The 27837-nt window shown below is 43.1% G+C and overlaps 1 protein-coding gene across 6 annotated transcripts in view; it reads left to right on the top strand.

Moving 5' to 3' along the window:
• Pid1 (phosphotyrosine interaction domain containing 1) overlaps nucleotides 1-27837 on the top strand; it is a 224686-nt gene that overhangs the window by 7716 nt on the left and 189133 nt on the right. Inside the window, exon 1 of one of the 6 annotated variants that reach the window (XM_048808676.1) lies at nucleotides 14341-14694. The exons of 4 other annotated variants lie outside the window; for them this stretch is intronic. The gene's annotated coding sequence lies outside the window, so the exon portion shown is untranslated. Of the gene's footprint in view, nucleotides 1-14340; nucleotides 14695-14785; nucleotides 14811-27837 lie in introns of those variants that run through there. One more of the 6 variants, XM_048808678.1, reaches the window with a different exon arrangement.

The following is a 27837-nucleotide window of genomic DNA, read 5'->3' as shown; positions in this document are numbered from 1 at the left end:
TGTTGTGGGCGAAGCTGTGATGTCTGCCATTGCAACAGCCACGTAGTGATTCTGAAGCAACAAATGATAAGGCCGAGAAGCAATCTGCCAGGAGGCTGGATTGATAAGATGGAAGGGACTTGGTTCATTAAGTGGCTGCTGAATTTACCTTCTAATAACAGTTCAGGTTGAAAAATTACCACCTTCTGGCATTTGCTTAAGCCTGTGCAGTACACTAGTTGGGACTTCTAATTTTTTGTACCTTTGACGTTGCTACTAAGGGTTCAAACCAGGTTAGGTCTCCATATTTTACTCATTGCTATGGGTTGAACTGTGTCCCCTCAAAAGATAAATTGAAGTCTTAATCCCTGGTGCCGTGAATACAACTTATTTAGAAATAAGGCCTGTGTAGATGCAGTCAGGTCAAGTGAGGTCATGTTTAGGTGGCCACATGAGGATGGAGGCAGAGCATGGAGAGAGGCTGCCACAAGCCAAGGAGTGCCAGGGATTGTGGCCCCCACCCAGGGCTAGAAGAGTGTGGGAAGTGTTCTTCCCTAGAGCCCCTGGATGGGGTGTGGTGCTTCCGGCATCTTGATTTTGGACTCCCATGAGACAGTTTCTGCTGTGCTGAGCTGTCTGGCATGCAGTGAAGCCGTGCTGCCTCCTGAGTGCCTGCTCTGATCCCAGTGGCCACGGTGTGTTGCCTGTGGGCCTGAGTGCCCAGGTAGGGTGCCTCGTTGCCAGGAGAAAAGGGCTCCATAATTGTCACTCTCCCTCGAGACTTGACCCATCCACAGGTTCTTTGTGAGTGACAGATTCTACCACCCACTGTACAGCGGGATGGGCCAGCCGTTTGTCTACTGTGAGTGTCATCCTGATGGGGAGCAGCAACTGCGGTCTATGTCCCCATCTTCTCTTGTCCCCTAGGAAGGGGGCTGCAGGGCCGTGGGCTGGGTGGTGACTGCTGGCTGTTTTCAGACTTGAATTCTTGGTAGCCTGGTGTACTCGTTGTCTGAGGCTGCCCTAATGACGTGCCACAGACTAGGTGGCTGAAGCAACGGAGGTGTGTCGTCTACAGCTCTGGAGCCCTCCAGCAGCACTGGTACCTTCTGGACTGTGAGGGAGAATCGGTTCCAGCCTCTGTCCCAGCGTCTGCTGGCGTGCCGGGGTCTTCCACATCCCTTGGCTTCCGGTGGCATCAGCTCGGTTGTCCCAGGATGATCTCCCTGCGGGTGTGTTGTCCAAACCTTCCTCTTATAAGTGTGTCAGTCATTCCTGTTGGTTCAGTGGCCTGCTTTGCTCCAGTATGACCTCATCTTTACTGATCACACATACAACTGCCCCATTTCCAAACAAGGTCCCATTCTGAGGTCCTAGGGGCTAGGATTCTAACATGACACTTTGTGGGGGAGGTGGGGGGGTGGGGGTAGGGACACAATGGAACCCATAATACTTTAGTGTAGAATTTTCTTTTGGGTTTCTGCCATGCAGCAATCCATCTCTTCCCACTTGGCCAACCATCAGGGGGGGAAAAAAGGGGCAATGATAATTTTGTTCAAGTGGTTGTACAAATGTGAAAAGGATTGCTACATCTACCATGTGCCGAGGATTTAAATTAAAAAAAAAATACCTTTTTAGGAGAAGAAATCAGATAGCTCAAAAGTATATAAAGAAGTTATTAACTCAGTCCATTCCCAGTTCTACCTCTGAAGAAATTTGTATGATCTGGTCAGGGGTTATTTTCCCTAGGCTTTTGCAAACATATACAGATATATAAATGCATGTTTAGTTTTTTCTCATGTATTTGGGTTCTGTAGCCCCCCGTCCCCACTTCACAGCATTTCCTGGGAGCCTTTTATGATCAATCCATGCAGCTCCAGCCTGTTGCTCTTGGAGCCTGTGGAGAAGTTTGTGGTAGAGTCCGGCTGCAACTCAGGCCTTCATTTCCCTGTGAGGGGGTGTTTAAGTTCAGTCCCTTGCTCTTTTACCTTTCCCCTGTAAACTTATAACTGTGTGTTATAAGAATTTGTGCATACCCTCATGTGCTTATGCCTGTGTTTCTTTATTTCTGAACTGTCAAATCGGAATGGCTGAGTCAAAGAGTGTATGTGGTCTCAAATTGAGCAGCAGCTGTCAAGGAAGGCCTTCATAGACAGCTCTGCGTGTTGATCAGAAATTCATGTCATTTGACAAAGGTACAAAAAGGAGAGTGGACCCGTGTCTTAGTTTGCTTGAGATGCTACAACAAAAATTCCCTAGACTGGGTGGCTTATAAATGGCAGAAATGTGTTTCTTATAATATTAGAGAAGTCTAGAAGTCTAAGATCGCCGTCCTGGAAGATTCATTGTCTGGTAAGGACCTGTTCCCTGGTGCAAAGAGATGGCACTTCCTTGCTGTGTCCTCATATGGAGGAGGGGGTAGACAAGCTTCCTTGGGCCTGTTTTAGGACACTAATTCCATCCACCCCCAGGGCCTAGTTGCCCCCACAAAGGCTTCACTTCCTAATATTCTCATGCTGGGGGTTAGAATTTTCACACATGGATTTGTTCAGACCAGAGCAACTAGAGAAAAGATAATAGTATTTTCAACAAATGGTGCTGGAACAATTGGCTATCAACATGCAAAACAAAAGCCATAGCATCTAGGACAGACCCAAATACAGATGGTCCCCAGTGAGCACTGGTTTGACTTATGGTTTGTCAATGCTACAATTGTGCCAGAGCACATCCATAGGGCTGCTCTGTTTTTCACTTTCAGTATTAAGTAAATTGCATGGAATATTTAATACTTTATTATAAAATAGGCATTGTGTTGGACGATTGTGTCCAACTAATAGGCTAATGTTAGTGTTCAGAGATTGCTTTAGGCAGGCTGGGCTAAGCCATGAGGTTTGATATGTGCATTGAATGCATCATTGACTTCAGATGCTTTCAGCTTATGATGAGTTTATTGGGACTTAATTCTTGGTATGTTGAGGGGTTATGTACCATGTACATTCATCCATACCTCATACTATACATCAAGGTGAATCAAAAGTTGATCATAGATCGAGTACGGTGGCGCATGCCTGTAATCCCAGTGACTTGGGAAGCTGAGACAGGAGGATCGCAAGTTCAAAGCCAGCCTCAGCAATGGCAAGGCGCTAAGCAACTCAGTGAGACCCTGTCTCCAAATAAAATACAAAATAGGGCTGGGGATGTGGCTCCTTGGTTGAGTGCTCCTGAATTCAATCCCTGCTACCAAAAAAAAAAAAAAAGGAAAAAAAGTTGATCATAGTCCTGAATTTAACAAAACTCTTAGATAAAAGAGCAGACTATCATTGTGACTTGTGCACATCTGTGTAAGCATCACTACCATCACGATAATGAACAACCCATGGCATCCAAGAGCCTCTTTGAGTTGGGCAGAGATTTCTTAAAGCAATGACAGAAACACAATCAATGAACAAAACATTGAATTGTATCACAATGAAAAACATACTCTTTAAAGATATTCTTAAGAGAATGAAAAGACATGATAGGCTTGGAGAAAATATTGGCATATCACATATAGCAAAGGATCCAGGATACATGAAGAAACTGTTGAAACTCAATAATGAGATACACATCCCAGTTTTTAAAAAAATGGCATAATGGTTTGAACAAAAAAAATATATGGATAATAAGGTAAAGAATAGGGCCACCGATATGCACATGAAAAGATGTTCAATGTCATTAGTCATAAAGACTGCAATGAAATGTTACTATGTAAAACTACTGGAATAGCAGAAGTCAAGGAGGAACCCGGATGCTCTTGCTATTAGTGGGAAGGTAAAGTGACTGACGCAGGTCAGTAGTTGTCTGAGGATGGCCGGGAGGAAGGACGACACAGGGGTTTGAGGAAGGTTTGGGAGTGATAGATAGGATCAATGTCTCCATTACGGTGATGGTTTCCCGGTTTACACATATGTCAAAATGTATTAAATGGTGCAATTGACAATGTGTCCTCTATACCTATATGAAGCATTTTGAAGACACGAGTGTGGAATATTGTACATCAGGCCCAGAGCTAGAAGTTGAAAGAAGTAGCAGTGCGTTCTCAGGATGCCCTAAATCCTGTGGGTTCGCTGTAGCTTTCATTTCCCTTTAACTCATAATTAAAATTATAATTTTTTTTTAGAAATTAAAATTGTAACCTAGAATGTACATAATGAACTCTGAAATTGTTCTTGTAGTTCTTTTCTCTCTGTTTAAAACCCTTTTACATTGAGTTCCAGAAATGGCATTTTTTCATCTCTCCCTGTTTGCCTAAGTATTATAGGGAAATTAGTGGTTGGACGAGAGAAGAAATCCAGGCAAAGGCGGGAAGCCTTGATCCTGGCTCATTCTCCATGGCCCTCGTTCTCATCCTGGCTCCCAGTCTGTGCGTGTCTCATTCTGTTGGTTCTCCAGCTGCGCTGTCCTCAGGGGCCTTTGAAGCCCTCTATCCCAGTGCCCAGGAGACTCTGGAGACACTGCTGTTGAAGGGGTGACTCGAGGATTGTGGCCCCTGTGGCTGGCTGGCTGGATCCCTTCTAGCTATTCTCCCTTCCCTGACAGAGACACATAGGGAAGACATCTGTCCAACCATCAGTGACTCTTGATTCCTTTGTGAATTAAAGTAATGTGCCTAGCAGATGTAGGATCCGCGTTCCTTACGGAACAGTTCCTTTTCCTTTGACAACTAAAAATGTAGACTGGATGGAACAACTTATCCAATGGCTGTTGACGCTTAGTGAAAAGCATCCACAAAAATGACTTATCTATTTGTTTAAAAGTGTTTTTTTCCCTCAAGAAGGAAAATTTGAGGCATTTAACTCAACACCAATGAATGAAAGCCTGTTTGATGAATATGTGAAGGGACCATGTGACACCGTGTCCGGTCTGGGGCCCTGTTCATGTGATGGCAGCAGTGTTAATAAATAACAGGCACGCAAGAGAGTCTCCCATCAAATCAGGATGTGTGGTAGCCCTAGAAATGGCAAGTAAAACACTAGACTTTGGCTCCTAACTATTTGCTTTACAGGTGAAGGAAAGAGATGAAATAGGTTGAGGGTAGACACAGCAGATGGGCAAGGAAGCCAGGAAAAGGGAACACTGGGAAGTTGTGGTGGTGGGGTTGAGAATATGCACACACCCAGAGAGGAAGAAGGGGAGAGTGGAGGGCATCACTCCGACACTTAGTGCTGTCTCTGGCACCTTCCTGGCTCCATAAAGATGAGCTGTCTCGCTTGATGTGCAGAAAAATATATTCATTCATCACATGCCCACACCTGCTCAGGTGGTGAAGGCTTTCTGGAGTATCTGACCCTGTTGGAGCAAACGCTGCCTGCAGATGAGCAGACTGGAAATTGGAGAATGATATAAGCAGACCCAAAGACACAGGGGCAGGCAGTTTGGGGCAAATGGGAGATGATGAGAATATTTCTTTAGATTACAGGTCAGGCCACCAGGGACCTGTACAGACTACGGACAGTGGAGAGATGGTGGGCTTTTAATCAGGCACCCATGGCTGCTTTACTCCAGGGTTAAGTCAGGGCCTCTGATTTGTGTTTTGTATGTGCATTTTCTCAAGTTGAAAATGAAGACAATTTGTTTGTGAATGTTGAAGTTTAAGAACTTAGCATGGTAACTGGCATACCACAGTGGGTCGGTAGATACTAATATCTCCCCCCATTTCAGATCTGAGGGTCAACGGGGGATAGAAACATTGAACTTTGGAGCCAAGTAGAAAATGCAAGTTTGGCATTTCCCATAGTGGTTCCATGAAGCGTGAGTTTATTGAGTTGCTAGTGGGAGACCTGCCTCCCAGGGCCTGGGGTCCAAATAGTCTGGGAGGCTCTAGGGAAGCGCTGTAGGTCTGGTTACTTGGTGCAGGACTTCTCGTAGCCTTTAGGGTGCTGGTGCCCATGGGTTTGCAGGTGGGGGGAGAAGATGGTCCTGGCCACTTAATGAAGGCGCGTTCCACAGCCCGGGGCACGTCAGTGTAGAACTTGAGCTTCTCTAAGTCCACCAACCATGGGGCTGAGGCTTGGCTCCAGCTCGCAGGAATGTTTCCTTTGGCTCCTGCAGTAGATATAAAAACTTTACAAATTAGTTTCCAGGATTTAAAAATTAGAAGAATTTATAAGGAAAGCTGGACTTTCTGATTCTTTTTTAAAAATGGGCAGGTCAGACCACAGAGGGCCTGTATCTTCATAGAGGGACCACCAAGCAGCCGCTGCTGCCCTTGAATGGGAAGAGCATGGCCCCAGCTTGTCCCAGGTGTCAGTCACAGCTGATACTCTTTGACACAAGAACTGAATCCTCAATTCTTTCCTGTTGGAGTCCGGATGAGATCCTTGATTCCCGGTTCCTAAAGGCCAAGGTGATAAACGGTTTTGTAACTTAGTTTATTTGTGCAGCATCACTTATTGCTCTCTGGTAGCTGACCTTGAGGTCCATGTAGGCAGCTCCTCTCTTCTCTCTTTGGGGAACATGTGGTTGGCTCTTCTGTCCCGGGCACTCAGAGGCACAGGAACTACAAGTGTTGTTGCCTATCCTGTTTCTAATCCAGAGCACATGAGAGGGCTCCTGCAGAAGTGGGTGGCTTCTTCTGCTTTTAAGTAAATGCAGACCACTCCTTCCTACATCTCCCACGCCAGGCAGCCAACGCTTCTCATTGTTATGGTATTGGCTCAGTTGGGACATTTATACTGCCAAACATTGGAATAGATTGCTTCCAAAAACGGGGTAATGTGAAGGGTGGAGGAGAGTTTTTAATTTCAACATTTTCCTCATAGATTGTCAGCCTATGAAGAACCATAGAAATGCTGCTTCGGAGAACCCAACGGGAGGATGTCGGAGATGGTGGCAGCACTGCCTTGTTTAGAGAATCCCGTTTCCACCTCCCCCACAAAAAAGAACCTCAAAAGCAATTTGCAGACTTTTCCTGGTCCCCCTGGGAGCAGATCTGCTCAGGTGTTTCACTGGGGCTCCCACTTCCCATTTCTTGCAGCTACAGATTCTATTTTTAGCATGCAAAGTACCTGGACTCAAGTCACACAGTGGCTTGAGCATAACAGTGAATTACACCTCCCACCTTCAACCCATCTTCTTGTTGCATGAAAGCACACGTGATCTACAAACTAAAAAAAAAATACAAATATACATTAGATCCTTATGTAGTTCTGAAAAGGCTGGCTTTTGATTAGTAAGGGGGCAAAGTCACATGCTTTTAAAGTTCTTTCCAATAAAAGGTAAAAATATGGTTTTAAAACAAGACCAAAATGAAATCCCTCAAACAACAATGATGAAAGGAGAGATTTGTTGTATTTGAAAACCTAAAGTTATAGTTAAGGTTATAACTGAGTTTAAAACTTTTAGCTCTGAGCTTCCTGGCAGCCAAGTAAGAAAAGAAACAGGGCAAATTACTTAGTCCTCATTCTCTAATTGAATAAAGTATACCAACTTATGTGGGGCCCCAAACTTTTTCATAGCTTGAAGTAGTCCCTGTGGCTCTTTATATGGGACATTGTAGCACAGATTTTGGGTAATAGCATTAGTTGCAATTTTGTTAAAAAATAAACAACAGGAATGCTAAGTCTGTTTACATAGAAGTAGAAGTGGACATCTGGGGTGGTTTCTACTTAGCTCAATTTCCCATTTTCTGGTAATAGCATCCTGATTTTCTTTGGGGAACTGTTTTCCCCTGTTCCAATGGGAAGTTGCCATCCAGTTTCAGGGGAGAGGTATCTGTTAGTCCATGTGCTCTCTTTTAGCCACAGGGTCACTAGTTGTCCCAGTTAGATTCATTAAACACTTCCACCCAGGAGTTGGAATCCTGAGTATGATGACCCAGTGAATGAAGGCAGCCAGGGCTGATAAACCTGATAAATCCCTTTTCTGAAGATTGTCTATGGTTCTGCTGCATAGACTCTGGGAACTGATCCATCCTTCTCCTTTCTGAGCTTGGTCTTCCCACCCTCCTGTCAATCCAGGGCCATTTCAATATTTAGATTTTTTTTCCTGCTTATGTTATGTGCATAATTTGCTCAAAAGAGATAAGTCATAATTGGCTGATCTCTTTGAGAGTTGGTGTCTGAGGCTTGGAACCACAAATCTCCGATGGACCTGCAGGTAGAATTTTCCCTTGAATACTAACGTTTCGTCTGTTGTTTTATAAAGTCGATATCCTGAGGTGGGCATAGGTAGGTGACAAGTGAAAGAGCCATTCTTGAAAACTCGCTAAGACATGGAAACCCACATGGATACACACATGTTATTGCAAATGACTATGTATTCCTTGTAAAAAGCGTGTTGGGAGATGAAGAAAGGGTGCACACCATTATTTTCTGTTCTGCACATATCCTTACTTTATTAAGTGACTTTGAGCAAAGATAATCCTAATTAATAGTTCTGGCCTGCGGCTCCCATGTTCTGGCCCATCTTTGGAGAAAGATTTTTGTCCTTGTTTATCAGGGTGTAGCCCTGCTATTGGCATCTGCTGTAAATCTTAAGGTTTTTATAACTTGGATGTCACTCTCACCTTCCTGCCAAATCTCTGCACTGAAAATGTAGAGTGTCATTTTAAGTAATGATGCTTTTACTGCATCCAAAACAAATAAAGGAATTTTAGTACAAGTTACAAAACAAATCCCTCTTGTTTCTGAGCTTGGAATAGAAATGGTGTTAGGGATGCAAACAGCTGTTTTGGCCAAAACAGTTAAAGAAAGACAGGGTCACAGGCTGTTTGGGCTCATTTCTTGAGAAACACTTATAGTCCTTGGATAAAAGTGTGAATGGCTCCATAAGTTCACTCTAGGACAATGTAGATTCTTTAGTCTACAGAGTTCAATACCTCCACGTCTGGCAGTCCTGACCTTCTGAGAAGGGAATGTAGATCTCAGTCCCGAGGCCCTGCTTCCCCACTTTGATTTCACTCAAGGAGGAAATCTTCACCACGAAGCTCTCTGGACCCAGGGAAGTTCATCTGGCATCAGTTAGCTGGCACACCCTGCCTTCTTCCCCACCTACCTTCTGGTCTGTGCTGCAGGAGCTTGGTGCTTTGTGGAAAACGAATGGCATGGGCAAAGTGCAAATCTGCAGAGTCCTACAACCCAAGCGAATTCAAATTAGTGTTCCCCAGGTGGGAGTCGTTTTAAACATTCAGGAAGACAGCACAGCCAGTATCTGTTTAGAAAGTTGATAGATGGTTTTCTGGAAGTAAGGCAGTCTCGGGAACAAGGAATTCAGTTTTAAAACCCTGTAACTTCACGTTTCCTTCTCTCTCTGTGTTAATGGTAAATAGCAGAGTTCAATGCTGATCCCTTTACGCCTTGGCCTGGAGAGTTGGCGTTTTTCTTCATAACGTGTAATTCAATGCCTTTGCTGAACAGGGGCTGACCCGTGAGATATGAACTGGAGGGCATGTGTGTTGGCAGGGTACCTAGGGGCAGGGCAAGCACTCAATGAAAACTCGGAGGCAGTCTTTTGGAAATATGAATCAATTTGCATTTACAGGGAGCCCTACTTTGGACATGAGGGAGAAGTGCTCTGCAGTTGGGGACCACATCTGTGTTTTCTGGCCCCCTCCTTTACTTTCCCTCTCTTCCTTTCCTGCTTCTCTTCTCCTCCTTTCCCCACAATGAGTGAGAACGTTCTTTCCATTCCTGAATTGTTTGAACTGCCTTGCTGACTGCTGAGCCTTTCCGACATATTTTGCAGCTTTTTCAAGGGACTATCACTACCTCACCTTTCTCCCATTTTTCTTTTTCAATGGCCCTAGGCTCTCGGTGGGTTGGAGGTCACAGCTGAATTGAATAAGGACAAGTACTCTGTTGCTTCACAGCCATTGCCTGTTGTTGTTGTTGTTTTTAATCTTTTAAATCTATTTTTATTGGCGCATTATAATTAGACACAATGGTGGGATTTATTATGCCATCTTCATAATATGCACATAACATAACCTGCTCAGTCTCCTTCCTCAGGACCTTCCTTCCTGTCCCTGCCCGTCCACTTGCTATACTCTTATGATGTCCCTTTTTTTCCTTTCTTTCTTTTTTTTTTTTTTTAACTTTTTCTGGCTTATGTTTAAGAGGGCATTATCTCTGCATTAGGTGGTCATCAAAACTCACGTCTTGGATTATAGATGATGGAGACAAATGGATTCATTTTGATCCAAGGACTGAAGAAATAGATATATTGTGGATTTCTTATTACAGGCACTGAGAGTCTATTTTGGACCTCAGCAGATGCTGGCTTTTGCTAAAGAACGAGGTCCTTATCTTTGTCATTTCAATCCCTGGCCCTTAAATAGGAAATCTACTTTTGATTTGAGTTGCTAATGCCCACCTGTAAATAAGGAAAAGAGTGACAGAGCATATTCTTCATCTCTAGCACTTCCTGGTGCATCTCAGAGGAATTTTTATGGAGTATAACAATTTCATAAGTGTTAACATTTAAGAAGACAGTTCCCATTCTAAGTATGAATGGAAGCCTGCTTTCGAGATTTCAGACTGGGTTAAGGTTGGCCACAGCAGAAGGCAAAGTCATGTCTGAGTCAGAGCTCACACTCGTGGGGGTCCTGAGTGCAACCCAGACAGTGGAATAGACTTAGATGAAATGTCTTACTGTTGACTTTCAGCCTTAACCGATGGGTCTTGGAACTCAAAAGGGTCAGGGAATTACATTGAGACATCTGTTAATCTTGTATGCAGTTAAGCATTTGGTATGGACTGAAAAAATGTAAGCCACGGTGATGTCAACTGCTTTGCAAATCCTGTGTGCTTTATTACAATAAATATTTTTTGGAGTCATTCCTGATTCATGGTGGATTTTAGGCGTTATGCATATTTCCAATCAGTGAGCACCACTGTGTGCTGTATAGGGCAGGATCATTTTAGATTTGGAAGCAATTGTGATACTTGAAGAGCCGGACACTACTGATTTCATGAATGCACATCCCAGGGTGAAAAATCCACGGGCTGTGGCTGAGACTGGCCGAACTGCTTCCCCTGTGTCCAATGCCTACAGGCTTTACTTTAACATGTGTCTACTGATCATTTGGTTTTGGGTGAGGAACCCGATTAGGTTCTAAAGTGGGTAGAAAGAAGAGGTCCTTGTGCTTCAGAGGGTGTCTCTCAGTTCCACAAGAAGTGGATTGTAGTTACATGGGAATCTCCCGTGCTACACAGGAGAGATGGGGCCCTTCACAGCCTTCCCTTTTCCTTAGGAAAATGAAAGCTTCCTGCGGCCTGTGTCCTGTCCGGGAGGTCCTGACATCTCAGATGAGAACTGTATATATGGCCCTGTATTTGCTTAGGGCAACAAACCATTTTGACTGGGTGTGTTTTTGCCCCTAGCTGAATCAGGAAATGGGGAAGATGCTGGGCCACGCACCCTCTGCTCTGCCATGGGTGCTAAGTCAGGGTGGGTGTGGATATCCCAGCACTCCCCAAGTTTCTCAATTTGCCTGGGAACCTTTCCGCTTTCTCCCTGAGGCCTGCTGCCACGCAGTTCTCTGATGGGAACTGTCAGCCAGCGCTGGGTCGACTGGTTTTCCAGCCTATCTTTAAATAAAAGCATTTTGCCCGATGGCACGTGTTGAGACTCGCCAAGACCATTTTTTTTTTTTTTTAATGATAAAAAAAAAATTGCATCTGAGTGCTCAGAAGTTTGTAATTTTCATGTTTGGGTGGTTGCTGTTTGGTTAACTTGTTTGGGAAAATGTCATTTAACGTCCGTCTCTTGCCATTTCATCTCCTTTCCTGCCGCCATTGCACATTTGATGTGAGAAGATTGTATGGAACGAGGCCAAAGGGACTGAAATGTCAGTGACGAGGTGGAAACACTTCTTTCCTCCTCCTCCTCTGTGGTTGGTGTCTGTAAAGTGCCTTGATCACACGCTGAGAAGTGGCTTTGATGCTTTGGCTCAGGGTCACAGAGTCTCCCTCTCCTCTGTGCACGGCAGGCCATTTTCCACCCTGGTGTGTTCTGGTGCATGGTGCCTTTGCCAGAGCGATTTCCTTGGTCTGAAACAACCCTTTCCGTCCCCTGCCTCCTCTGCCTCTCAGAGCAGATGGGGTTGCCTCACTTCTGCCAGAGCCTTCCCCGCCCAGGCAGGTGCAGTGAGTCATCCTCTCTCTTCTACCTCAGTTGTACCTCTCAGTTCATTCGGCTTCTTCTCTGTGGTAGAATTACTTGTGGGCCTCCATCTCCCAAGACCCTGTAAGCCCCTGGGGACTGGGGCTGGGTCCTTGATCACCACCAGGCACCCCGTGTACCTGGCTTAGTACTTGTGACGTGGATGGAAACTCGAAATGGGCTCACCGAAGGTATGGATTTACGTAGTGCTTCAGTACATGAGTGATTTTGTGACTTATTATTGCCACCTCTTAACGCCTGTGCAAAGAAAATTTAGAGATGGATTCCCAGACAGATTTTGGTGCTAGAAAGCAAGGAGGTGCTCAGAAAGAAAAAAAGTTTTAAGAAGACACAGGCTGGGCACAGTGGCACATGCTTATAATACCAGAGGCTTGGGAGGCTGTGGCAGGAGGATTGCAAGCTCAAAGCCAGCCTCAGCAAATTAGTGAGGCCCTAAGTAACTTAGCAAGACCCTACCTCAAGATTAAAATTAAAAAGGTTTGGGGTTAAGTGCCCATGGGTTCAATCCCTAGTCCCTACCCACTTCCTGCAAATAAATAAATAAATAAGAAAGACATGGAAGCCAGCTTGTCTTTTATTGACTAAATATGGTACATATGGTACAATATACATCATACCCCAAAATAAATGACAGTGGTTGTGGATTATATCCCATTGAACACAATAAGAATCTATTTATATGTATTAAGATTAACTTTTAAAAATAAAAAATACGTAAATTAGTGAACAGAGGAAATCCCTTCCTGATAATAGAGTGTTCATCAATAAAGAAGAAGTGATATTTAAAAATCACCATTTTGTGATCATTATTGTAATAACTGAGCCAGGCAAGAATCACTGGTGAAGTCTCAAACTTGTGGGAGGGTTTAACGTGAAACAGGCTGTTTATATAATCTCAAGTGTCTCCCACCAATTATAAATTGAGAAAGAGAAAGCAGTAACTTCCCCATGAAGTCAGGTGGATGTCACCTTAGAGAGAGTTAGCGTCACCCTACTGCGGCTGACCTTTGTCACCTGTCTCCTAACAGGACCTCTAGAAGGCTCACTCTTTCTGTTCTGGGAACATAGGCTCCAAAATAGCTGGCTCGTGCTCTCCAAAAGTATCCATGTCCCGAAAGACAAAGACGGGCTGGGAACCTGTCCCATATTAAGTAGACGTGGCAACCAAAGGCAAGGGCATGCTCCTGAATTAGGTCTCGGCCAGGGAACATTTTGACAGAGGACTTGATGATGGGTGGCATATCGTTTCACCATAGCTATGCAAGAGCCTGTGCTTAGGAGACACGCAGTGAAGCATTTTGCGTGAATTAGGAGCGACACCTTCCTCCTGTCCTCAAAGGCACATGGGGGAAGGGGAAGAGGGGAGGAGACAGGGAAGGAAGGAGAAGAAAGAGAGAAGGAACGAGGAGGAGGACGAGAAGAGGCAGAAGGGGAGGGAGGAAGTAAATACACGGGAACGAGATTCTAAAGCAAATATAACAAAGTGTTAACCTCATAAAGCTATGACTATCCCTGTATATCCTGATAACCTTGGAATTATTTCAAAGTAAAATGTTGAAGAGAGCACAGTGCCCATACAAGTTCACAGACACCCTTTCTGGTCATTTTGGGGAGCAGTGGTCACTGAACTGCCCCTGCATCAGGGCAGGCTCTGTTCTCTTTTCTGTTTTTCTTCCCCTCATTGGGCACCAGGTGCAGAACCTGGTGGCTGGCAAAAATAGGCAGTTCCTAAATATCTAATGATCACAGGGGCCTCAGGGCCTTGGAGTCCCTCGAGTCATGGAATATTTATCTTCTCACAATGGCAAATGCAAATTGCCAAGACACATTTGACTCCTTTCTAGTTCCCTTGCAGCTAGTTACGGTCATATAAGAAGTTTGCTGTGGTTAAGCAGAGGGGATCTCAGAGAGGTGCCCGCCTCCCTGCCCCCTCTTTTCTCTGTCCTGGCTGGCATACAGATGTGATGGCTGAGGCCCGAGACGCCCTTTTAGATCATGTGGTGGGGGGAGCCGGGTGCTAAGAACCACAGAACAAAAAGAGGCCACTGGGTCCCCGATGCCAGGGCACACTAGCCCCTGGCTGCTTACCCCAGACTTCATTTATGTGAGAGAGAAATAAACATCTGCCTCCTGTAAACCCTTATTATTTGGCCTTTTCTTTCATTTACAGCTGAAGCTAATCCTCAGCGATACATTTTGCTTTCTAAACATCATTGCTATTGAATTTTTGTCCCTCGGTGGAGTTTGTGTTCCATTTGTATCCCACACATATTAGCAATGACACTCTCTGGCTTTGGGGTTTGCTGTTTGCGCTTTCTGTTTTCTCCGAGCGGAACTTCCCTGGTTCTGACATGGATTCCGTTCCTGTCCTTGGCCTGGTGGGTCCATTTCTGTGGCTCGGGGTGTTTTCTGGAGGACACCCTCCAACTGCCATGGCAAACTCTCTCCCTTTTGCAAATTGCTCAATTGGCCTGAAAGGCTTGTGAGAACTGGTTTTCTTAGGAGCGTTCTTGTCTTGACTGACCCAGCTGCAGATGGGCTGGACATGCAGAGGTAAGCACTTGGAATAATCAGAAAATAGGAAACTTTAACCATTTCCAGTTGCCAGCCACGTTTTACTTCAGCTGGAAGAGTCAGAGCAGATCTTTTTAGAGTGCTCCTTCTGTCTGGTGAGTTTTGTTTAGCAGATCTTTGTACTTTTCCGAGTCATGTTTTTTTTTTCTTGCTTGGTGGACGGTTCTCCCTTTGAAACTATTTATTGCCACTAAGGTTTGCGGCACAGTCAGTCCCACAGATAATCAATGGGTGTGTGTGCCCACAGCACAGCATAAATAGAGGAACCGACTTGCAGCTTGTTTATTGCTGGGCTGGCGTGTAAGCAATGGGGCTTAGCCCCTCAATTACGTGTGTGTGGGGTGGAGGGCAGGAACTTGGAAGTGGACCTCACAGGGACCATTGCGTGGTATTCTATTATTTACTTCAAAGCATTTATTTTTCCAAATGCTACATGGATGGAGATTGGATTTACTTGCACAATTTGCATCATAATGTCGTTTCATGGCCTGAGCGCTGTCATTTGTAGCATGATTTCTTCTGGTGGGCTGGCCGTATTGGTTCCCCTGGCTAATATGAATTTGAAAGATAATTGGTAATTACTTAAATGAAAAAGGATTATATTTGGAACTGTCATGTGTGAGGCCTTCCCACTCTTTCAACTCGGAACAGTCTAGACAGGAATCAGTAATTGCTATTATATGCAAATTTTATTTTTAGTCCTGTAGCAAAGAGCACAAATAACTTCTGTTGATCTTGTGCTTATTGTTGTTGGGGGCCTCTAAAGCAGTCAGTAAAACAAAGGAAACACAAAGACAACCAAGAACCAATCAAATCAAATCAAAATGGAGGGGGCTACACCATGAAGCATGATAAAAATATTCCCCTGGCCTAGGGGAGTCTCTTACAGAGGGGAAAGTGCTCTCCTTGTGACTTTGGGTAGGTTACACAGACTTCTGAGGCTTGGTTTCCCTGCGTAAAATTGATCCAATAATACCTACTTCGTGGAGTTTTTCCGAGATCGAGAGGAGATCATTTATGGGCAAGTGTTTTGTACACTGTAAAATACTTTCAAGTATTTTTTTAGCTGTCGGCTAATTAAAGGAACAGCATGCTCTCCCCAGACCTCCAGTGTTCATTTTTCCGTTAAGCAGCACTGCAATTTTGCCTTTTAGATAACAGTGAAGGTTAAGAATTTGTCAAAAATTTTTATGTAATGTGCATAACATATTCTGATTAAAATGGGTAGCATTACCTTCAGGATTATTGTTGGTGTTATTGAAATTTCATGAGAAGGAAGGTAGGCAAATAAAAAAAAAAAAAGAAAAAGAAACAAAACAAAAACTAGCCTCTCTCCCTTGGCCTTGGGAATGAGGGGTTAAGAATTACGAGCGTATATAGTCAGCTGAATCTTTTACCAGGCGGCTTGGGCAATTACCAGAAGTGTGGTTCTCATCTGGGTCCTGTTTGGGAATTGCCAGGCTTTTGTCCAAGAGATAAGCTTTGTGAGTCCTGTGCTCTGAGAAAACAGAGGGAGTGCAGGGGACTTAGTCATGCAGAAGAGTTTGACACAACAGGTGGGCTTTTAAGAGTGTTGTCCAGGAGAAGATGCAAATGCCTTTATTAGTTCAGACAGCTCTTTTAAGTGTACAGAAAAACAGGCTTGCTGGGGGAGCTGGGCTTTCTTACAGGACAGACCTACTTGGGGGACTTTGATTTTTTAGGCAACTGAAAAGCAAGTTAAGGTTCCCTTTAGATTACCGGAGGCTTCTGCTTAAGGAGTTTTGAAGTTCTTCAGGATTCGTTCTGTTTCTCTGAGCCCTGAAATGCCTAACGCCATAGCAGGTAGGGTACCTAATACTGCCAGAAGCAAAGCATAATTTGGGGAGGATTTTGCAGGAATCTTTTGACAGGCATTCAGAGAGCAAAGTCTAGGATGTGAAACTCTCATGAGCACATAAGAAAGGAAGAGTCTCCAGTTTTGTTTTTTAAATGGAGAATTGTCTTTGCAGAGGAGGCAATATGCGAAGATCGTACAAAATATTTTGCGTTTATAATAGAGTATCATTTGGGGTTGTACAAAATACAATCTAAAATGAGGAGAAGATCACTGATCTCATGAGAGGTTACACCGAGTTAAGATGGATTTAGGATGGGGAAAATTAAAAGGTTTTGAAAGATTGAGTCTCTTTTTCTCTTTTTAAATGTGGTGGTCTGTGGAGTTAGAATTTGGGGAAAGAGGGTCATGAATATTTGTTGATGAAGACAGTCACGCATGGTAGCTTCGAGGGGACTCCGCATAGACAGACTCGATCCCCAGTTCTCGTTTGTTTTCACAGCTGGTTGCAGTTGTCTGGATGATGTTAAGAATCAAGGATACTTTTTTTCTGTATTTGGAAAACGTGGTGCCAAACTGTTTAAGTCTGACTGGAAACAGGCTCCTCTGAATGAGGTCCTTTCGGCCCACGAGAGTCCTGGCTCAGAAGCCCTGGTCTCTCTGCCTTACAGCAAGGCCCCAAGTGCCCTGAGGTGGTTGTGAAATGAGGTTGCACTCATCCTCCGTTGAGAACTAAAAAGTAACATATTTTGTTTACACAGCACTGGTTTTATCTTTATTCTCATGTTTGTATTAGAAATGAGTAATTTAGTCCCAGAAAAAGTACCCGTGGGGCATGCTGCCAAGACTCAGTGCCAAACATGAGTTTTGTGATTGAAGTATTCAATATTATTAATCGTTGCTACACAAAACCAAGTGAGGCTTTTTTTTTCTCCAACATTAGATAATTGAAAAAGATGGCATTATAATCAAACTGTATGAACCGGAATGGTTACATTGGGCTTTGACCAGAGTGGATGTGGCCTTGATCTTATACAAATAAAAGATTTTTATTCTTCTTGATAGAGGAGGATAAGAATGGTCGAGATTATACCAAGTCTCCTTGTTTCTTGGTTTCTTTGATTATTTCCTTGGGTGGTGGGATTGGCTGTGAGGCAAATATTTTTTTCATTTTCGTCTCTGGGCTTTAATATTCAAATGCCGTATATCTTCAGGATATGAACTATTGAAATAAAAAAAAACATGCATGACATTCATTTATTTATCCATCAAATGTTCCTTGAGCAACTACTCTGAGCCAGATTCTCTCCTGGGCATTTTTTAATTTTTTTTAATCTTCTGGGAGCTCACAGTCTTGAGGGTGCGGTAGATTGATTTATAAATGTATAACTGCAATATGGAGAAAATAATCTGTAATAAAAGCAGAGAGGGGAAGTCACGAGGCCTGTCCTAGATGGGAACCCTTCACAGAGAAGGGGTGTGAGCTTGCTGAGGAGGAACAGCCTGTTCTAGGTAGAGGGGAAGGCACAGGAAGAAGCTGCCCTGAGCTCTGAACTCTGGCTTGTGCACGTTGGTGTGCATGTGAGGCTGGAGGGCGGGGGACCATGGAAGCCCAGCCAGCGCCCAAGCACAATTTCCAAGGTTCTTCTTCGGGATTTTCTGAACACAGATGCCATCTTTTAGGCATTGAGAAGCTACTAGGGCCTAAAGGAGACCAAGGTCTCAGATATTGGTTTTTGGAAGATCTCTCTGATGGTGGTATGCAAAATGTATTAAAAGCAGGGAAATATAGAGGAGGCTGTTGAGGTGGAGCAGGTGAGAGGGGATGAGGATATCAGCAGACACAGTGGGTGGTGGGTCGAGGATCAGCAGGTTTCTAGGGAGAGTGCAGGACCTGCATCCATGGCAGATGAGGCGGAGGACGCTGAGGAAGAGTGGAGCATGGTGCTGCCTGGGTCCGGAGTCAGGGGGTTCTGTAGCAGAGGCAGCAGGTTTCAGGGGCAGCAGCAGAGGCCAGGTGCAGAACCACCGGTTTTACTTTAGGCCTGGTACTCTTGTAGCTTGTGGGCCTGCAGCTCTTGCTGTTGTGAGTCGCAGCACGTGGTGTGGGTCTCCATTTCAGCTGGCCTCTAATTAGGAAGAACAGGAAAACAATATTTTAGTTGTTGGATGACGTATTTTTCTCCACCTCATGATCTAAAGGCCAAGGTCTCCGCCTTTAAAAATAACTATTTCTGAGGGCTAGCTCTGTTCCTGGTATTGTGTCCAGGTACCTGTTGTTAAGAAATAGTTTATGGGGGAAAAACCTGACCCCTCTCTCTGGAGAGGTTAACAGATTTGCCCAAAGTGGGGAAACGGGCATCAAATCAGGACTGTATTATGTGCAAGTATTTTATTACATTGGATTCTTGTAAAAAGATTAATTTTATGGGACAATAGCTGAAAAAATGAAACAATGGGTTGTAAGGTGTTTTGATCCTTATTTGGTTATTTAAGCTGCTCATTAAGACTTTTCTTCCTATATGGGACAAATTGAAGCTTGATTTACATATGGCATGATCTTTATGCTACTTAAAAACTCGCCAACTTCTTAGGAAAAAATATAGTTTGAGTATCTTCCAAAATTATAATGGAGGAATTGGATACCTTGAAAATCTGAGCTCTACATAAAGAAAATGTTTTTCCATTCTGCTTTTTTTTGTGTAACACTTAGGCTTCCTATGGCAGGGTCCACCGTATTTTATAGGTTTTTTTCTGGGTAAAATAAAATTTTCTTTTGGATTGAGGCCAAAACTGAAACAGATTCATCCTACTAAAGTATAAAAACTGAGACCCCATAAGTTAAAGGTGATTAACTAAACTTAAATTTTTAAAACAAACATAAATCAAGAGTCCTATTATCATATAATGGCCATAGAACCCCAAGTTCTAAAAGATATTAGCCCCCATGGTCAGTATAAAATTAAAAATTCTGCCAGGAAAGAAACATATAGACAAGAGAAAAAGGAAAACAGACCTGAAGAAGGCACAGGTGTTGAAACAGCAACCACTTGAAAGCAGCTACTATAAATATGTCCAAGAAACTATAAAGTTTTTGTCACAAGAAGTGAACAAACGGAAAACTTCAGCAAAGAAATGGACACTATACAAAGTCACCAAATGACAGCTCTAGAACTGAAAATATACGAAATGAAAACTTTGCTACCTATCTTTAGCAGAAGATTGACAAAAGAAAAAAAAAAGGGGCTATTGAACTTGAAAATGGACCAGTTGAAGAATATAGGAGAAAAAAATTAACAATAAAACACTCTGCAAATTTGGCAGGTAACTTATAGATTCAAAAATCTCTGTAAACCCTAAGTGAGAGAAAGCAAAGAAAACCACACTTAGGCAAACTATAGGCACAATTCTGAAAATTAAAATAATGGGTGAATCATAAAAACGGCCAGAGAAAACTCTGCCTTTATATATAGGAGAGCAATAATATAAATGATCATTAACTTGTCAGAAATAACCATGAGCAAGAGTTAATGGGAATGACTTACTTTAAGTGTGGAAAGAAAAGAACAATTTATCTACTCACAACTGTGTTATCTGGGGAGATGTACCTTATAGATGAAAATAAGATTTTCTGCTTACTTAGTTCAGTATATTAGTGTATTAGTCAGCTTTGTATTACTGAAACAAAACACCTGAAATAACTAACTTACAAAGAGAAAAGTTTCACTTAGCTCACAGTTTTGGAGGTTCCAAGTTCAAGATTAGGAAGGCCCAGTTGTTTGGCTTCTAGTGAAGGTGGTGGGTAGTGACATATCATGGGGAATGTGTGTAGGAGCAAATGGTCACATCTCAGGCAATCCCCCTCAAGGGCAAACCTCCAATGGCATAAGGATCTCTTAAAAGGTCCCACCTCTTCACAGTACACAGCACCTCACAATACACCCTTAGAATCATATGGGCCTCTGTGGGACATTTAACATTCAAAAACCATAGCATTTGGGAACCTCTCAGTTAAACAAAAATAAATAGGGTTCAGTATTTATTGCATGATGATTTATCAGTAACTAAGAAGTTCTAAAAAATAGATGTCACAATTACAAACTTCCAAAGTTTGTTTTTTTAATTTTTTTGGGGGGGGGTTGATCCTAAATCACTTATTTGCAGAACATCTCAGGGGATTAGGTTTGTTTGTAAAACTCTCCTAGAAATACTAAACTCAGCAATGGAATTTGATATTATTTAGTTTTCATTTTTATTTTCAAAATAGCTCCAGGCTGAAGTGACTTTGGAAAATAATTAGCAGTATATCTTTTTGTGTTAGTAATAATGAAAATGTGAAGCCTTACCTTCATTGCCTGTTCCTTCTTCTAATAACACACTTTCAGAGTTGCATGGCTTTGGGTTCTTGTCAGGTGAAATATTTCCCGGCAGGGCTAAATTGTTCAGTGCTGCCTTGTTAGACTGTTTAGATGTAGATGGAAATAGAATTCCCACCTAGAGTTTTCAATGCATATTTTATGAGTATAATAGTGCCAGGAATATAGATTGAGTCAAATGACAATAAAATCATTATCTTTGGTGTCTCTGTTTGATATTTATGTGTACTCTTACATATACTTTAAAGTATTGCAAATTAATGCTATAAAAAGAAAGTTGTAAAAGTAGTCCAGAACCACATTGTAAATGACCTAAAGTCATGTAATTAAAATAGAATTTCAACTTCTTGAATTTAATTCAGTGAAGGATTAAGTGACATAAATTTTTACTGCTACTGAGTGACATGACCTTCTCTTTGAGTGAATTAGGACATGGAATGTAGGAGATCGTTATTTTTCATTTGCTGTCTTCCTCTCCTGGTCCTCAGTCCACTCAGAGCTCCCTAGAAGTCTAATGCATTTCCTTCCATGGCTAAGTGTGAACTTTCTCCAGGCTCTATTGCATTGACACTGATTGACAGGTAGGATGTGCTTTGTCTAATTGGGTGGCTGGTAAAGACCTGGTGGACATTCATCTCTGCATTTTTCTTCATTTCCTCCAAGAATTTGAGTCTCAGTCTCTTTTCTAAACCAAAGACTTCTAACCAAAAGACATCTAATAACTGTGTTAAGTCTGCTTTTTATGACTGTGACCAAAAATTCCTGACAAGAGCAACTTAGAGGAGGAAATATTTATTTTGGCTTACAGTCTTAGAGGACTCGTCTATGATTGGCCAACTCCGTTGCAGAAACACTATGGTGGAAGAGCATGGTGGAGAAAAGCTGTTCAGTTTGGGGCAGATGGAAAGGAGAGGGAGGGGAGAGAAGGAGAGAAGAAAGAGGGGTACAGGAGCCAGGAACCAGCAACCAGGGACAGATGTAATCCCCAAGGCTATACATCACCGGCCCACAGTTACCATACAGTAATTCATTCAAATTATCCATCCCTCAGATGGATTAATCCACTCATGTGGTTACGAGGTTTCAGCATCATGATCCAATCAACTCACCTCTGAACTTTGCTACATTACCTAACACATGAGCTTTTGGGGGGACAGTCAAGATCTACACCATAACATAAACTTCTCCAGCAGTGGTTCTCTATTGTGAGCCCCCATCTTCAGCACAGTCACTTGCAGCTTGTTAGAAGTGCATATTCCCGGCCCATCCCACCAATGCACAAAACCTGAAATGTGGCAGCGTACCCTGAAAGCTCTCCTGGAGACTCCGAGGCTCAATGAAGTTTGAGAACCACTGTCCCGTAGTTAGGAAAAACTTTCAAATCGCTTTTCCCTTCAGTTGATTATTCAAGAACAGAGTGAAGTAGCATCCAAGAGTTCTTGCTGCTGGTGGTAGCAGCATCTTGGATGAGCCACTTTTCAAATTAAGCCAGTAACAAATAATAACAATGATGATTCATAGTAATAATAAATAGACAGCAGTCTACTCTTTACTGAACACTCTTCTGTGGGTTAAGCCTTGTTCATGCTTTATCTCCTTTAATTCTCTACAGTATCCCTGGGTCAGCACCAATGCTCTTGCCCCTTCACACAAAGGAAACAGGCTTGGGGAAGAAGTTGGCTGAGGTCAAGCTGTTCAGTGATGGAGCCAGGGTTATGGTGCTGGTCTGGTAGTTCTAGCACCAGTGTCAAAACCTATGTGGTAATGCTCAGACTTGAGACAGGCCTGTCTCGTCCTGTCCCTGTTCATATCTCTGCTGTGGGGCCAGAGACTTTCATTTATTTATTTTTTTAATGCAAGAAGTGGAGCCAAAGTTCACATCTTTGCAGATAAGCTCCTGTCTTACTTACTCATTTTGTTTTCCTCTCAAATTAATATCCCAAGCTACATTGCTGAAGTAGAGGGAATGTTATTCTTTATTCCCTGGATAAACAATTATTTATAGCCTTTTTTCTTTCAAAAGTTTATTTCATCCTTGAAGTAATGAATTCTACTGACCTTTTATATTTGGGCTCTGGTTTGTGGTTTTTAAAGGTTTTCCAAGATCAACCAAGCAATGAGGTGGTTTGGCATTTTAAACAGCTAATACAGTATCAAGTTGGATGATTTTGAAAGCAATTAATGCTTGAATAAAGTCCTTATCTGCTGAGTTATACTTGCCTCACTTTAAAAACTTTATTGGTTGATTAGAGGCAGTTTTTCAAATCCCACTCATGATAATTCAGGCCTTTATTGCCAAGATATTTTTGACCACCAAAAAATATATATTTTTATATATATATAAAATATATATATATATATATATATTATGTGTGTGTGTTTTAAGCAAGTAAGACACAGCATATTAAATGAAGAGGAAGGGGCTCTCCAAAGTTGACATTTAACATGATCTTATTTTAAATTAAGAATCAAACCTTACAATAACTTTCGAACTTAGTAGTTTGATGCTAGCTCCACCCTCCCCACCATGCAGATTCTATTTCATGAAGGAGACAGAAAGAAGGACATTAATGAAAATTGGAATGATTAATTTCATTATGTGTAAGTCAGTATAAACTAATTCCAGTGTCAGTATAAATTAACTTCAGTGTCAGTAATTGCGTAGACTTCCTTCCCATGGCTTGTTTCAATAATTGAGAGAGTATAAGGCATTCCTAAGAATTCAGAAGAGCATGTGTATGTGTGTGTGTGCAGAGTGGGGCGAGAGCAAGAAAATGCATACTTAATGTAAGAAATGCCTCTTGGAATCTAACTTCTTATTTCTGTTAGGGCAGCTTTTAATTTTAAGCAAAATACCTCTTTGAAATGATAAAGTCTCTTCTTTACCTCTCCCTCTCCTTGCTTCCTTTCTCTCTTTCTCTCCCACACCACATTCAGTTGAAACCAGGTGATCAGCTTTGCCCTTGTCTGAGACTCAAAAGATATTTTTTCCCTATTGCATGAGGAGGGCTATTGCAGTTGATTGCTATCTCTGCCATAAAAGCTGTGTGCTGTCTAGAGAATAATGTTTGTTAGGTCACTCTGGTGTGACAGTGTTTTTAGGGGACACTTAAATGAATGAAAAGGGTAAATGGAGGTGTTCGTGAGACATTTGTCTTACTTTTCCACCCAAGCAGTTCAGAACTGCCGTGCTCTTTTGTAGGTGTTGAATACCTCATTGTGTGACACTGACGGGTGTTGGTGACTGCATATATTTTCCTGAGTCCTTTAACATATTCAAAAAATGAGTAAAGATTGGTTTGGCTTCTATTATTATTCCTCAAATGCAAAAGGATTCCCTAATTCCCAAAGGGAGAATGTTCTGGGTCACACACGACCTGTTGTATGGCCCTATTTAATTTCTTCATGTCAGCAGAAGACTCCATGGTATTTCAAGCACACTGAGCTCATCAGCTCTGTCTGGGGTCAGCATGGGTGTGCGCCCTGTCAGCATGCTCACAGGGCCAGGGGTAAGTCGTTTAGCTTCTCTGATGTCGGAGTGTGAAAACAGCCACAGACAATGTACAACATGAGCAGAGGGGCTTGCTGCATTTAGATGCAGCTGTCCTTGTAGACATAGGTGGGCTGCCTTGGCCTGGGCTGTGGTTTGCTGACCTGACTCTGTGCTGGTAACTACAGATTTGTCCATCCTCTGGAACCTGCCTTCCTCCATTTCAGCCTACTGGTCTCCTCCAAGTGAAGAGGATCTTTGTTCAAGTCATGTTGCCCCCCTCAAAATGCCTTCTCAGCTGTTTCCTCCCTACAATTTCTGGAAGGCTCCATTGTTAGATGTGGTAGCCTCTTTCCCCACTGACAACCAAGTTCATTCAGTGAGTCTGACTAACCTTGTACTTCTCCGTCCTCTGGGAGTTGCACTCCATGTAGAGAAAGGGGACCTTCTCAGTTAAAGGAGGGTCTTTCTTAATTAAGAGGAAACACAGTGACTTTGATCCCCACCTCACAGTGTTTGTGGGAGAACCATCTCCATGAAGCTCTAGGTGACCACGCTATCAGGAAGTGGATCCCCTGCTCCTCACTGCCATTCTATGGGGTAAATGCATGTTAGGGAGATTTTTGTTCTTTAAAAAGGACCTCTTTTCTTCAAAGTTCATGCCTGAATTGACCTCGTGGGGGACTGTCTAGGTGGAATGTGGTTTTCTCAAAGGCTGACGGTCATTACTAACACCATGGGCAGCCTTGGATGCTCCTTTGGCCTCAATAGGTCCTCTTCAGGGCGAGATGTTGCGACCAGCTGTCATGGAGTCTTGTTCCAAGATGGATTCAAACCCTTTTCTCCAAAGGGCACACTTCAGTTTTCTACTCTGTTGAAGAACTACTGAGAAGAAATGTCTTCCTGTGTTCGCCAGTTTTACTACAGTCCTCTTTTTGAGTCCAGCCAGGCACGAATCCCTTTTGCTTCTCTCCTTGAGACTCCTGGGAACCAGACTGTGAACTCTCTCCCTCCATGTGGCCTCTTGACCTCTGCCTCCTGCTCCAGACTGCAGTGCCCATTAGCCAGTTCCTACTCGACTGTGAGCTTATCCCTCCATCCCATCCATTGGAAGTGGCTGGTGGGATGGCTCTGTCACTGCTGAGCACATCCCCTTGCTCAAGGACAGGGACGATACTTGTCAGCTATTTGTGCAGCAGGGGAGGAAGATGACACCATCCGTGTTCCAGGGGCCATTTCAAGGATTAATGTCAGCCTTGTGGAAAGGAGTGTTGTGAAGTCAGGAAAATGCAGTGAAAATAAACCTTAAGCAAATTTCAAATGGAAAGAAAATACATACGCACACGACAAACCTCTGTCTGGCTGCTGTTGGTTCCACATCCTCCCTGGCTTCTCTCGGGTCTCCCCGAAGCCCAGCCTCCTGAGGTCTCCGTCAGCAGCCTTCAGGCCCCTCCTAGAACTTTCAGGACCACAGCTTCTGGGCAGCTCCTCTGCTCTGCCTGAGGCTTCAGATGAACAGGGACAGTTTAGATCCATCTCTCCTCTTGCACTTGGTCTCACTTTCCCGTCCCCAGTGGAGGGATTCCCTGCTTCTGAGGGCCCCTCCTGCCACAGGTACCAAGCTTTGCATGGGGAAGGGTCAGGGAGAGAGCCGCACCCATAGGAGCTGAGGGATAAAGAAGCAGAGGGAGCTCGAGGGAGAAGGTGGAGGATAGGACTGAGGAGGGAAGACTGGAGAGGGCCAGGAAGGGGGAAGAGAGACGGTATGATCAGGGGGAGTGAAGTACAACTGGTACTTCAGTACTTAAAGTCACGATCAGCTGGATTACCAGCTGCAGAAAACTGGACTTGTGGTCAGCAGTGAAGTGAGATAACAGTTTCTATTCATAGAGAGTTTTATGTGCTGGGAACCGTGCTGTGGGTTCTAAATACCCAGTAACAATGGCCTTTCAAAATAGGTGCTTGTTTGATGCAGGGTAGCCATCAGAAATCCAGGATTGCTCTCCTGGTCCTGTTAGCTTTCTAGTAGGTTAAAAAGATGAGCAAACACATCCTCCAATATTCTCCCCTTAATACCTGAAACTTGAGAATGTCGCATGTGTTAGTTTCCTCTTGATACCATAATAAATAATTGCAAATTTAATGGCCCAAAGTAGCACAGGTTTGTTCTCTTACTGATCTAGAGGTTAGAAGTCCACAGTGGGTCTCATCAAGCTCCGGTCAAGGTGGCAGTAGCTCTGAGTTCATTCTGGAGGGAATTCGTTCCTCACCTTTTCCAGCTTCCACAGATTGCCCTCATTGCTTGGCTTGTGGCCCCTTCCATATTCAGAGCCATTTAAGTTGTTTGAACTTGGCTTCTCTGACACTGATTCTTCTTCCATTTTCCACATTTAAAGGATTCTTGTGGTTACATTGGGCCCATCTGCCTAATCAGAATAACCTCCCTGCTTTAAGGTCAATGTATTAACAATCTTAATTCCATATACAAATATCTTTCTCCTTACATTATAATATAACATTTTGACAGATTCTAGGCAGGGGCGGGGAGGTGGAAATCTTTGGTTGAGGGAGGCTGTATCTGATTTTGTCTACCATATTTCATCACATGGCAAAATAAACTTGGTATATATAATGAAGATAATAGATCTTGAACCAGGGAGATTATCCTGGATCCTCCAGATGGGGGCAACTGAATCCATTACATGGTCCCTTAACAGCAAGAACTTTTCTTTGGTTGGAGTCAGAGAGAGATGACAGAAGGGAAAGTGTTAAATGGCAGTCACAGCTTGTGATTCAGTCACACAGTGTGGCTTTCTCTCTCTGTTTTTATTTCATCTCTGCTTTGCTTAGTACTTGTAGAAGGATGGGCCTCTCTTTTGTCCCTTGCAAGCCCACAGTTGGTCTTCTCATATGTCCAACTTTAGGTCTTAAACCTGAGGTCCAGCCAGTCTCCTGTTGTGCTTCTTTGAGTACCTCCAAGGTTTTATTATTCTTGCTCTGTTCTCTGCCTTGATTTCTTATCTTGCCTCAATATCTCTTACCCCACTTTATTTTTCAAAGTTAAATTCAAGTCCACGAAGCTCTAGCAGTTCTGGCCAATAGGCAGATTTCTCCTGTAGCTTTTAAAATCTTGGACATCAAACATTTTGGGGGGGGGGGTGTTTCCTGTATAAATTGTAGCCTTCTAAAATATATGTGTCTTGAGAGTGAGGTTTATGGATTTTTCAACATGAAGCACTGTAGCTAATTATCAATAACAGTTTGTGATTGACTGACTAAAAATGGTTCCATAATGATAAACTAGACATGCTTGATAAAGAAGTTTCTTCAATGTACAGCAACTATCAAAAATCTAGTACTGGCTATTTTCAGTTACCTGGACTTTAGGACTCTTTATTTCTCATTTCTGTATTTCCTTTTTTTTTTTTTTTTTAAGAGAG

The sequence above is a fragment of the Marmota marmota genome, unplaced genomic scaffold (genome assembly GCF_001458135.2).
Source record: "Marmota marmota marmota unplaced genomic scaffold, marMar, whole genome shotgun sequence".
Taxonomy (NCBI): domain Eukaryota; kingdom Metazoa; phylum Chordata; class Mammalia; order Rodentia; family Sciuridae; genus Marmota; species Marmota marmota.
The sequence above is the reverse complement of the archived record's forward strand: the minus strand, read 5'-3'. Positions and strand labels throughout refer to the sequence as shown.